Consider the following 14,944-nt stretch of genomic DNA (forward strand, 5'->3'; position numbering starts at 1 on the left):
GGAGGGATTGATCACTCTGTAAAGGACTGCTCTCAATTACAGCGAAGGAAGGGTAAGATGAACACCACAAGTATATGTTTATCTGCTAAACAAACACAATCTAATCATTGCTCCCTTCCTATCTTATTACAGTGGGATCAGCAAAGACTCAACTCACAAGCAATCCTTGACTCTGGTGCCAGCCACAATTATATAGATTACCAATTCACTACTGTAAATAAAATTCCACTAGTTAAGAAAATGGTGCCTAGTGTACTTCGTTTTATTGATGGTAAAGAAATTACATCAGGACCCATCTTATACCACACCATACCTTTAAGGCTTACCACACATGACCAACACACAGAGTTTCTTACTTTTGATGTTATACCCTCACCTCTATATCCCATTATACTTGGTATCAGTTGGTTTAAACAACACGATCCCACTATACAATGGTCAACTTCACATGTCATCTTTGATTCTCCTTATTGTAAAAATTTGTGTCTCCATCATGAACAAATTTTACTTGATGTTCCTTTACAAATCCCCAAGGAATACATAACATTCGCTGATGTCTTTGACAAAAAAGAATCAGAGAATCTACCCCCTCATAGGGTTTATGACTGCCCTATAGATCTCCTACCAGGAGTTGATATACCTTACGGCCATATATTTCCCCTCTCTGATCCTGAGTTACAACATCTAAAAACTTATTTGGCAGATAATTTGAAGAAAGGCTTTATACGTCCTTCCACCTCCCCAGCTGGGGCTGGTATCTTTTTTGTTAAAAATAAAGATCAATCCCTAAGACCCATTATTGATTACAGAGAGTTAAACAAGCGTACGATAAAAAACCGCTATCCACTGCCTTTAATTCCTCAACTCCTTGATAGATTACAAAATGCTACTATATACACTAAATTAGATCTAAGAGGGGCTTACAACTTGGTACGAATAAAGGAGGGTCATGAATGGCTTACAGCATTCCGTACACGTTACGGCCTTTTTGAATATACTGTGATGCCATTTGGCCTCTGTAATGCCCCGGCTACCTTTCAGTACTTCATAAATGATATTTTCAAGGATTTTTTGGATTTATTTATGGTAATATATTTGGATGACATACTCATATTCTCTACCTCACTTACTGAACACATCAAACATGTCACCCTAGTATTAACACGGTTACGAGAGAATTCTCTTTATGTTAAACTAGAAAAATGCCTATTTCACTCCAAAGAAATTAAATTCCTAGGTTATATTGTATCACCCCAAGGTATCCAGATGGATAATGATAAGATATCGGTAATTCAAAATTGGCCTTCCCCAAAAAGTAAAAAGGATATACAAAGGTTCATGGGTTTCGCCAATTTCTACAGAAAGTTTATTAAAAATTTTGCTGACTTGACTAGACCATTAACTAACTTGACCAAATCTGACACACACTTCATATGGAACGATGATTTAGAAGAAATATTCAACTTCTTAAAAAAAGCTTTCACTACGGCCCCTATCCTCCAATTCCCTAATTCTGAGTTGCAGTACATCTTGGAAGTGGATGCATCTAATTATGCTTTAGGAGCAATCCTCTCACAGAGGCAGACTCCAAAAGATCCTCTGCATCCTGTTGCCTTCTATTCACGAATTCTTAATTCAGCTGAAATAAACTACCCAATAGGTGATAAAGAACTGTTAGCAATCAAAACATCATTGGAACAATGGAGACACCTTCTAGAAGGGACCCTTCTTCCAATCTTGATTTACACGGATCACAAAAATCTAGAATACCTACAATCTAATAGGACTCTCAGCGCACGACAGGTCCGATGGAACCTATTCTTGGCTAGATTTAATTATCTTATCACCTACCGTCCTGCAAACAAGAACAAGAAGGCTGATGCCCTTTCAAGACACTTGGTGGACCAAGTGTCACATCCAAACCTTTCACCTCTAATTCCTCTTGACAGATTCTTAGCTTTAACTACAGAACAAAACATTCAGTTCAAATCAGCACAACAGGCTGACTCAAATAAACCATTACAGGTCTTGGATTTACACTCGGATGGGTTGTATTATTATCAACAACAAATTTATGTACCCAACAGTCTCAGAGCAACAGTCTTAAAAACTTTACATGATTCTCCATCTGCTGGACACATGGGCATAAAGAAAACTCAAGAATTAGTCTCCAGATTCTTTTGGTGGCCTACCTGCCTCACTGATGTTGAGGATTACGTTAAAACCTGCTTAATCTGCGAAACTACAAAAAAAGGGAGGACTCCCCCTTACGGGAAATTGATCCCATTACCGACTCCTGACCGTCCTTGGAAGGACATAGCAATCGACTACATAGTCGACCTACCTATTTCTGAAGGGAATAACACCATATTAGTAGTCGTAGACCTATTTAGTAAAATGGCACATTTCGTGCCCTACCATAAGCTCCCAACTTCTTCTGAAACCATTTCCTTAATGATACATCATATATTCAAGTATCACGGACTCCCGAATAGTATCACCTCAGATAGGGGAACTCAATTCACCAGCCAATTCTGGAAACAACTTTGTCACTCATTGGATATTTCTAGACGTCTCAGTACCTCTTTCCATCCCCAAACTAATGGCCAGACTGAAAGGACAAACCAGTGCATTGAACAATATTTGAGATGTTTCATTTCAGCTAAACAAGATACCTGGACGCAACTACTACCATACGCAGAATTCGCCTTCAACAATTCCATCCATTCCTCTACAAAGTTCACACCGTTCTTCATTAATTATGGTTTCCATCCTTCTTTTGAATGGCATTCTATGGACAGCAACAGCTGTCCTGTTGTGAATGACCTCATCAACACTATTAGTGAATCTTTTTCACTAACTGCTGAAAATATTCGTATCGCCAAGGATCGCTATAAATTCCATTTTGATAAAAAAAGGATTTCCTCGCCTAAATATAGAGTAGGTGACTATGTTTGGTTATCAACACGTAATCTACATTTACCCCTTCCTTCCAGGAAATTATCTTCCAGCTTCATTGGACCATTTCCCATCATAAAAATTGTGAATATGAACGCTGTTACCCTCGCATTACCAGCAAATCTGAAATCCCATCCTACCTTTCATGTGTCTCTCCTCAAGCCTTATAGACAACTTCGTCACCATGATCCTTCTATTCCTCTACTTCCTCATCTACCGGATGCCACCCTGGAGTATGAGGTACAAGATGTCTTGGACTCCCGACGTTTTCGTGGGCAGCTTCAGTATCTGGTCCATTGGAAGGGCTACCCTGATTCGGAGGACTCCTGGGAACCGGCTTCCAATCTCTCTGCCCCCCGATTGGTGGCCAGGTTCCATGAACGTTATCCTGATCGTCCTGGACTCGATCCCCGGAGTTGATCTTTGGGGGGGGGGTCCTGTCATAACTGCCTAAGTTCTTTGCCTTATCCTTTGTATAGCTGTGTCTTTTCACACTTACATAACTCCTCCCCAACAAGCAGTTTAAATTTCCCTCCTACTCATACCAAATTGCTTGATTGTTGAATCCAGCTTCTCACCCTCTAACCTCCTTGCAACCTTTGAGACAGACGCTGCTCACCTCTCTACCAAACACAGGACCGGAACCGGCAAGCGGTGACGTCACACGCCATCGCACACGCTGCAATTTCCCCAAACTCTGCAGGGGAACTCCACTCTGTCCGGACAGACCTCACCCTTTACTACTACTAGTAAGTCTCAAAAGCGCTTCCTTCATACTCATACCGCAGTAACTTACGATTATTCAGTAATTACTCCTGACATGCCTCAGAATCTTAGTTAGGTTTCCTTCATATTTAAACGCTCTATTCTACCTATATTCTTAATTGTTCACTCTCAATACCTAACTACTGCCTAAATCTCATTAGCTTTATTTGTTGCTTTAAAGTTGTACACTATGTCTGCTGCCAATAAAGATTAGATATGGTCTGTCTAAAACTTTAACTTGCAATTGCATGTTCTTATATGTGGGAACCAGTTTGACAATACTGAGTGGGGCTAAAGGCTCTGAGGTCTCAGCCATTGTCACACCTATCCTTATAATAAAAGTGAACTGTATCTATTGATTCTGAACCTTGCTGCCTTCCCTCACCTACACAGAATCACTGATACTTTCACTACACTCCTAAGCCTGCAGTTGTGGTCCTAAAAATTCCCTCTCTCCTTTACAGGGGTGAGATTATCTTCCACAGGCTGACACAGTTAAATTGCAGCTAATAATTTAAAGAACATATTTGGTGTTTTAAGTTATATCCATAGTCCTGTGAAGTTTTAACAAGTCACAAGTGCTAAGTAATTTATTGCTAGATAAAGTTCCTTTATATTGCATATCTGTAAGTCAGGCTTATTATCATAAGTAAATCTCTCTGGCGTGTATTAAGTTATTTGCAGCTATATATATATATATTTTAGAATTTGCCTTATTGTAGCTAAATAAGAGTTGATTTTAGGTCAGACGTAATGGCATAAATGCATTAATAATATATACAATTTCTGATGCTTTTAATTGAAGTTATATGGAATCATTTGTGGGCTAAATAACTTAATTATACTTGTCTGGAAGTTATCTTAAATCTATTGAGACCCAGTAAGATTTGTGTGACGTATCTTAGTATATTGTTTATCTAAACACTGTGAAGTTAGTGGTCCATATTCTGGTATTTTATTGTGTTATTTTAATGTAATTCATTGTGAGTAAGGTTAATTTTAAAGGTATATTTTTTTATGATCTGTTGTATACTATATTGTAACGGAATAAGCATGCATAATTTGATTCATAGCCTGGTTTCTATAAATATATTGTGATGTGTTTATAAATTTTAACTAATCTAAAGAATTTAGGAACCAATATTAATTTAAATTGTTTCGCATATACATTTTAATTGGGAATTATTTTAAAGAATAATAATAAATAAAATGTATTATTACCCTACTATATACTGACATATTATCTGGAGGCACCGCTGTAAGATTATTATATTTATCACATTGATATAATATATTTGTATTAAATAGACATTAGAAAAAAGAAAAACAAATTGGGAAAAATTGATAAAATTTTTTAATTTTTTTATTAATTTTTCAAAATTAATATTCATTTTTTTTTTTTTAAATTCTCTCTTGTTGGTCAAAATTGTATTAGCGTTTTAAACTTAACCAAAAAGTAAGCCAAAATAATAATGTCTGTTACTAGAAGTGAATCCAATGAATCCATACATAGTATTGAAATATATTCCCCAAAATCGCCCGTTAGGCAGAAACGCTTAAAACAGAAGCCATTACTTACCTTAAAAATAGATTAAGTATTAAGGGAGAAGTAGGTGCTTACATTAAGATGCTGAAGACTAAGGTCAAAAATATTGCAAATAATATATGGTGTGGCGAAAGCGAAATATTTCAATGGCTGTTAAAATTTGGCCAACCTTAAAAGTCGAGGAAACGAGATGAAATAATTTTCAAAACTTGGGGTCTGCTCCTCTATGTGAATGATGAAATGTACAATAAGATTGAAGTACAAAACTCACAATTGGAGCAACTGAGGGGTGAAAATTATTCCTTAAGGTTAGATGAGGAAGAGTCAGAACGAGTCTAAGATAAAATTGATGAGTTTGCCCAAAACGTGGCCACCATACAAAAATATAACCAGAATTTAATAGCTCAAATAGAAGATTTGCATAAACAACTCACACAAAGCCAAAGAGAGTTAAGTGGTTTAAAAGGGCCGTATCGTCATAATGAAAACCCCTCTATTAGCAATGAGGATAATGCAGATAATTTTTTATCCCTTAAAGAATTGATGAGAAATAAACTGCAGAATATTAGGGAAGAATTTAAACAAAGGACCCCTATTTGGGTCAGAAATAACTTCCCAAATAGACATTCACCTCAGGTTATAAATTCAGGGAACTGCTATACTTCAGATGAGGGGGAAAACTCTACTAGTGAGTCAGAGGGCGGAGCCAGCTACCCAAATAACCCCCATAATGCTAATATGCGTAAGGGATCTCCCCATAGTAGAAGGGCAAATAGGGAACGCTCCAACCCTAACAAAAATAAGGTCCCTAGGAAAGCCCAAGATACATCTAATAAGATATATGACACCCCTAAAATAATTAATTTTTTTAAGTGGTGCAGTAACTAAGTTTTCCAACAAGGGAACCAATTCTATAATTGACCACTTAGTGACTTATTAAAATGCTTTATCCATAATGAATGATACTAGTTAGCAGTCAAAAAATGAATTTCTGCCCTGGGTATTTCAGGGTAAACATCACAAATTCTTTGCTTCACTAAAGGATATGAATATTTATTCCTGGAGTGAAACAAAAATTCAGTGCAAAAAGGAGTTTGGGCAATATCGCATTAAAACCGCTGCGAAAATAGCTGTATACAGTTTAAAATGTAGTGCCAATCAAAGCCCTATAGAATTCTTTTATGTACGAAAACATGCGTACAGTATGGCCGAAGATTACCCCATATTTGAAAGCTCAGAATTTGTGAATTTATTTTATGAAGCATTGTCCGCACACATCAAACTTAACTTAGCTAGAGATTTTGATGAGAACTGCTCATTGGACTAGCTGATCAAAGAGAGTACAAAGTTATACACTATTCAGCAGTCCAGTGAACAGGGGGTCTAAAGGGAACCAAGGCCCAGCCCCAAAATTGTGGCAGAAACTAGGGTGTCACCTAGAACCCTCAATTTGGAGTCTAACAAGAAAACTTATGCAGAAGTGGCCCGAGAAAACAGGCCTTCCCCACAAAGTTTTAACTCTGCCCCTCCCTCATCATGGGCCGAAGGTGCAGAGAGAATATACTCAAAATGCGGGGCATACCCAGATAAATAATTATCCCCAAAGAGATGAATACCCACAAGGTAATCAGTACCCCCATAAAAATAAATACCAGAAGTGTTGAAAATACTCTCAGGGTAACCATACAACCCAAGTAAATAGTGCTCCCCAAGATATTAATGCTGAACAAGTTGAACCCCAAAGACAACCACGTCAAAATAGAAACAATAGCTATGATTCTGAGGGATCCCAAGAAACCAGGAATTAATATCCTGGGATATCAAAAAATCGGGCCATGGATAAAAAGAGCTTGTATAGTCAAGTAGGCCAACTTAGTACACAGTTAAGTCAATTATGTACACTATTTGAAAAAGAGTAGAACACAGAGGCGCGAACATGGCCTAATATCGCCAGTAAAATTGGAAACAGCAACAAGATGAGTAGGATACTCAGAAACAGAAAGCACCCAGCTGGTGCATGTGTAGCAGGCTGAAACTTTACAGTGGTCCAGCACACTGTGTCCTTAACACCAAGGCAATTGGATATCCTCAGGAGGCCCAGATATCAGTTACCTAGATGAGCAAGAGAAAACAAACCAACATGGCCAAATATCATCTGAGCAAAGATAATTGGACCCAGAGTGTTAAACTTACAAGATAATCTGCACCTCAAGGTGCAAATTCAGCAAACTGGAACCATAGTGTCGCCCAGTAGACTACTGCAAAGGCAATCCTCAGCAAATCCCAGGAACAAATATGTAGTTTTCACATAAAGTGATGAACCACACAATAGCAAGTGTATAAAATATTAAAAACTTTAATAATACAGCAATGCGTTTCTCAGCCTACTCAGGGCTGTTTCATCAGGCTATGAACAAACATTATGATACACTTGCTATTTAACAGATAATCTCTAACAGAGGAAACTATTGTAATTGGTTGAACAATTAACAATTAACACACCACACCCATAGCACATCTCATTAGTGTGGTTGCTTAGTAACAGTTGTATACACATATGGGTCACGTGATATCAGACATATATTAACTCATTCATATCCAAAATGGCAACATATGTAAACTAAAGTTAGCTCATAACATTCTAATAATCCCCATATTGGACACAAATCCTACTTCGTTAAAAACATTTGTCAAAATAGTTAATGGCTAAAAAACAGCTGAAAAACAACAATAAAAGAAATTTTATAAATTATAATTGCATATTTGTTACAAATTGAAAAGCATCTATTATACCATCAGTGACCACTAATAATATAAATATCCTATTAATCTATATGTATGATAGGCATATACACCTGATAAGATCAACTTGTACGCTAACCCTATTCCTGTCAATTTTGGAACAAGAGTTCCAATAGTATTTGCTTGTAGTTTGTGTGCGCGATTGTGTGCGATCTTGTGTTAGCATTGTTTACTTGCTTCAAAAATATAAGCTAATCGATACTGATTTAGGGAGATACAAAATGACTTGATATTCATTAAAATCTCACACTTGACCTTGTATTGTTGAACAGCGGGACAACTGCATCGGCTGTGTGTGTATGAAATTACAGACTCGTGTCAGGAACTAGAGACTATAATTGATACGTCTAAGTGACCAGGGAGTGTCAGGGAAACAGCCAATCTGTGATGTGGTTTGGTTAGTCAATCACGATGCTTGTGTGATATGGCATGAAAAAAGGGTCCAATAGGATCATGTGTAGGAACATCCACAGTCAATTGACCCGCCTCTCTCATTCAGAGAAAGTAGACTGTATTGTATCAGCAGTGAATGTTTTACCTGCGTGTCTATCAATGCGCAGATAAACCACGCCACCGCTAATTACATTGATAGACTGTCAAGCTGAATTGCTAGGGGTAGGGTCAGATATGCAGGCTTGATAAATAATAATACAATATGACTGAATCTTTAAACCTAGCGTAGTGGGCCCATAGTGTCAGTTTATAATAGAGTGATTTGCTAATGTAAGGTATATAAGTAATTAATTAAATGAAACCCATAATAAAAAGAATGAAAAAGGATCTCAGTGATAATATATTAAAAATAAAAGGACATTAATATGACCATACATGTTATTTACTAAATAGTGAAAAGTAATCCAATATAGTGTTAAAGTACGTGATACAATTTGATTCAAAAATAAATAAATAAGAGTGAAATATACAAGTGTATGTTGGTGATATACATTGTAAGATGTTATATATGTGGGATGTGCAAATTCATTGTCAATAGGGCTAGAAGTTTCACATCACATACCACAGGAGAAATTTTCAGAATAAAAGGTTTTATGACATGTGAGTCATCTTTCGTCATATACCTACTGAGCTGTTACTGTGGGGTTCAATATGTTGGACGCACCTGTCGCAAGGTGAAAAAGAGATGGAGTGAACACTCATATAACATCAGCAAAAAGTCCAAGTCGCACAGTGTCTCAAGACACTGCTTTACATGCCACAGTAATCTTCAAAATCCGATGAAAATTATGCCAATAGAGATTATCTCTCGAGCCCTATCCGATGCTTTTTCTACTCTTCGCAAAAGAGAGACTTTCTGGATTAGAAAGCTAAAGACACTTCAACCAGACGGTCTTAATGAAAACTTAGATATGGCAGTCTTTTGAAATAGATCACTAGGATCCCTATGATGCCATATAATCCAATGGGGTACATTCACTTAATCATATCTGATATATATGATAAAGTTTGCTAGTAAACTTACATAATTATCCTGACATATACATTGAATATAATTCACAGTAATATATGTATATCACAATGCCACTTTCTACTATATCCATAAGGAATAATATTTCCAGATATATATTGCACCACTATCTTATCTTATATTATATTATATTATATTTTTATATTATACTATCTCATATTATATTATATTCACATTTTTGTGATCTATTTTCACCGAAATATAGGATATTTATTTATTATTTCTTCAATATACCCCGATGGGGTGACTGGCGTCACTGTTATATAGGGCCTTAATGACATGTGTCACCAACACATAGGGATTACAAATTTATCACTAGGTATATATACTTACCTCACTTTACCTAGCAGATAATCATTAGGATTTTATGACTATGATTATCTTGCACAACACTTAAATGTTTATAGCACTAGCACATGCCTTTCTTATTAATCAACTTGAATAGTTATGCAAGATATATATATACATAAAAGCATATATAACATCTTACAATGTATATCACCAACATACACTTGTATATTTCACTCTTATTTATTTATTTTTGAATCAAATTGTATCACGTACTTTAACACTATATTGGATTACTTTTCACTATTTAGTAAATAACATGTATGGTCATATTAATGTCCTTTTATTTTTAATATATTATCACTGAGATCCTTTTTCCATTCTTTTTATTATGGGTTTCATTTAATTAATTACTTATATACCTTACATTAGCAAATCACTCTATTATAAACTGACACTATGGGCCCACTACGCTAGGTTTAAAGATTCAGTCATAATGTATTATTATTTATCAAGCCTGCATATCTGACCCTACCCCTAGCAATTCAGCTTGACAGTCTATCAATGTAATTAGCGGTGGCGCGGTTTATCTGTGCATTGATAGACATGCAGGTAAAACATTCACTGCGGATACAATACAGTCTACTTTCTCTGAATGAGAGAGGCGGGTCAATTGACTGTGGATGTTCCTACACATGATCCTATTGGACCCTTTTTTCATGCCATATCACACAAGCATCGTGATTGACTAACCAAACCACAACACAGATTGGCTGTTTCCCTGACACTCCCTGGTCACTTAGACGTATCAATTATAGTCTCTAGTTCCTGACACGAGTCTGTAATTTCATACACACACAGCCGATGCAGTTGTCCCGCTGTTCAACAATACAAGGTCAAGTGTGAGATTTTAACGAATATCAAGTCATTTTGTATCTCCCTAAATCAGTATCGATTAGCTTATATTTTTGAAGCAAGTAAACAATGCTAACACAAGATTGCACACAATCACACAAACAAACTACAAGCAAATACTATTGGAACTCTTGTTCCAAAATTGACAGGAATAGGGTTAGCGTACAAGTTGATCTTATCAGGTGTATATGCCTATCATACATATAGATTAATAGGATATTTATATTATTAGTGGTCACTGATGGTATAATAGATGCTTTTCAATTTGTAACAAATATGCAATTATAATTTATAAAATTTCTTTTATTATTGTTTTTCAGCTGTTTTTTTAGCCATTAACTATTTTGACAAATGTTTTTAACGAAGTAGGATTTGTGTCCAATATGGGGATTATTAGAATGTTATGAGCTAACTTTAGTTTACATATGTTGCCATTTTGGATATGAATGAGTTAATATATGTCTGATATCACATGACCCATATGTGTATACAACTGTTACTAAGCAACCACACTAATGAGATGTGCTATGGTTGTGGTGTGTTAATTGTTAATTGTTCAACCAATTACAATAGTTTCCTCTGTTAGAGATTATCTGTTAAATAGCAAGTGTATCATAATGTTTGTTCATAGCCTGATGAAACAGCCCTGAGTAGGCTGAGAAACGCGTCGCTGTATTATTAAAGTTTTTAATATTTTATACACTTGCTATTGTGTGGTTCATCACTTTATGTGAAAACTACATATTTGTTCCTGGGATTTGCTGAGGATTGCCTTTGCAGTAGTCTACTGGGCGACACTATGGTTCCAGTTTGCTGAATTTGCACCTTGAGGTGCAGATTATCTTGTAAGTTTAACACTCTGGGTCCAATTATCTTTGCTCAGATGATATTTGGCCATGTTGGTTTGTTTTCTCTTGCTCATCTAGGTAACTGATATCTGGGCCTCCTGAGGATATCCAATTGCCTTGGTGTTAAGGACACAGTGTGCTGGACCACTGTAAAGTTTCAGCCTGCTACACATGCACCAGCTGGGTGCTTTCTGTTTGTGAGTATCCTACTCATCTGTGTTGCTGTTTCCAATTTTACTGGCGATATTAGGCCATGTTGGCGCCTCTGTGTTCTACTCTTTTTCAGATCTTCTACACCAGGATTGCCATCCTCTGACAGAGTTCTGCCTCCACGTTTGGATCACCAAGGATTTATAGACTTTTATAGGTTTCATTGGGGATTGTGTTTTATTTTATTTTTATTTGAATTTCTTTTTATCCATACATCTTTGTATTATATTATTTGAATCTGTTATTGCCATCTGATTATTGCAGTAATCATATTTTAGTATATTTTTGTTTGATCACATCTCAAGAGATATCTTTTTGTGCTCATATATAACAAGGAAGCGCCCCCTAAGGGCGTGATGTGATACCAGTTCACATCACTCTCTCTTTATAATGTACACTATTTACTAATATGAGTCAAGCTTTGACAGCTCAGCACCCTAATAATCCTTTTTTTAGGGGTACAGCCAGTGGTCAGCAGTGGGCTACAGGCACTGTCATAAATACTGCGGTATTATGACATTTTATGAAATGACAAATGTCAATAATGGTACTAATCATATTCTCTCCCTACAGACCAGGAACAGACGATTTAGCTGTGATGACGAGCAACCTGTGCCTGGAAGCTCTAACAAATCTCTTCCTTTGCAGTTTTCTCCTAACCTTATTCCCACAGATGCAGTACACAGGAACCCAATCAGCCCTATTATAGAGGAAGTAAATGGTGAGATGGAAAATTCTCCTGCATCAGGTAACGTGGCGAATACAGGTAAAATGTGGCGAAGCCCACAGATATGTAATCATGCTAATTTTATGTGTGAAATGGTAGAAACTGCAGGGAGATATTATGTATTAGCTGAGCTCCAGGATTCAGTTGCTAACCCTATCATGGGATTAATTGATACTGGATCTCAGGCAACTATTTTATCCCACAGGTACTACACGTAGCTAAATGAACTATCACCCCACAAACCAAAAATTAAAGAATTTGATGTTTCACTAATAGTAGTTGAGGGTGACTCTCTCAAAGTTTACGGTATGGCATGGTTAAAACTAAGGCTGGGGAACAAGGTAATAAGACACCCTGTCATTATAGTGGATCTGCCAAATGATCGTTTAATTATTGTTAGTGATCTCCTGAAGCGATTAAGCACCATAATTGATTGCATAAATAATTGGTCACAAGTAAAAAGGTCTATTAATTATGAGCGGTCCGGTATATCTCGCACCCGACATAACTGTCACGTGGTGGAAGAGAAGCCAGATGCTGTGGAGATTCATTTTAGGAATGACTCTATACCTGAAATCACTATCCTACAAATAGATGACCAGACTCCCTTAAGCAGCTCTTATGGTAATACTTTTAAAATTTTGCCTGGAAAGATAGCAAATATTTCCTTAGATGGCGATGTATTAACCACATACCTCCACAAGGGGGACTCTCAATCAACTAAAGGGGGAGATAATTTGCAATTCCTCGCAGAAATTGCGAAAGTTAAAGAGGATCTATTTATCCCTATGACCTTGGGAAAACCAAGTATGCCAAATTGATCTTAAAACAGGAAGCTAGCTATATAAGCGAAGGCTTATTAGCGCAGATCGCTGAACCTAAAGTGATTAAATACCGTTCTCCCCTAGATCACTGTGTCCATGGTCTGGATGACAGGTCTGAAAGCTATAAAATTACAGCTAAATGCTTATTATCTATCTCCATAGGTAATAAATAAGCGAAGCACCTGTTTTTAGTTTTAAATAATCCCAATAATAAAATATATATTGTCAATGATCTCTTACATAGATATGCCATACAAAAAGATTTGATTAACCTTTGCCTCTGGAGCAGGTTAAAGGGGGACCTGAAGTATTTCAGGATGAAAATGCAGCCATAAAATCAAACCAGCAAATGCCATATGCTGTGAATATGCAGGTGTATAACGATGTAATCCCTGCGGGGACTGATACATTCCTCTTATCCTTACAGATAAAAAGAGGTCAGAAATTAAAAACTTCTGAAACAACTGATATGCATCTCCCATAGAAGATATAAGGGTATAACAATGACCCATACTCCTATGGTAAATATTGGAACTATTCCAATACATGTTATTGTGCATAACATGACCACACAGGATATCACCTTATCCAAGAGAACTACCATAGGATATGCACTGGAATCAAGTTATTACACTTTTGGATTCCAGAATAATGTAACTGGGCTAATACCTGAAGGATACTTAACTGAACAACAATTAATAGAACAATCCTTTGCATCTTTGCCAGAGGGACTATTTACAATTCAGTCTATTTATCCCTTCAGCTCAGAGGAAGATATCTGTAAAATTGAAAAAGCCTCTCTAGTATTTGATCAGCCGATCAAAGAGCAAGAATACCCCAATACCCAAAGTCATGGGGGCAATGCAAATTATAATCAAGGGGATCTCACCTCTAGATTGAAAGAAGCCTATGAGATAGGGGAGCCTGAAATCTTTCCAGGATTTCAGCAAATAGTCGAAGAGCAAATCTCCTTAGCTAATGGCTGTTCCAGTGATGATGAACGCCAACAGCTACGAGAACTCCTGATGGAATACAAGGTTATTTTTGCTAGGGATTCTTATGACTGCAAGACTACAAACTTGTACATTGCAAGAATACAAACAGATCTCAATGCACCACCTGTCTTTGTTAAACAATACAGACTTCCTTTAGCCTCATATGATTCTCTTGCAGAAATCATAAGGAACTTGTAAGAAAGAGGTATTTTCAGACAGGTGCATAGCTCTTATAACAATCCTATGGACAATTGTGTGCTGACTTAAGACAGCTAAACAAGCGAGTGTATATGTCTGGCTGGCCTGTGCCATATATTGACCAGTGCCTAGCGCAGATGCAAGGATCCAAAATATTCAATGCCATTGATTGTGCGCAGGGATATTGGACCATAAAGGTACATGAGGAGGACCAGTAAAGGCTTGCATTCTCATTCAAAATGGTCCAGTATGCATTGCAAAGGCTCCCATTTGGATACATAAATTCAGGACATGAATTTGATGTATTCATGCATAAGGCTATGCCTGATGCACTGGAAAGGGGGACCTTATCTTAAGTTGATGATGCACAGACTTTGAAAAACAT

This window comes from Bombina bombina, chromosome 3, assembly GCF_027579735.1.
Source record: "Bombina bombina isolate aBomBom1 chromosome 3, aBomBom1.pri, whole genome shotgun sequence".
Taxonomy (NCBI): domain Eukaryota; kingdom Metazoa; phylum Chordata; class Amphibia; order Anura; family Bombinatoridae; genus Bombina; species Bombina bombina.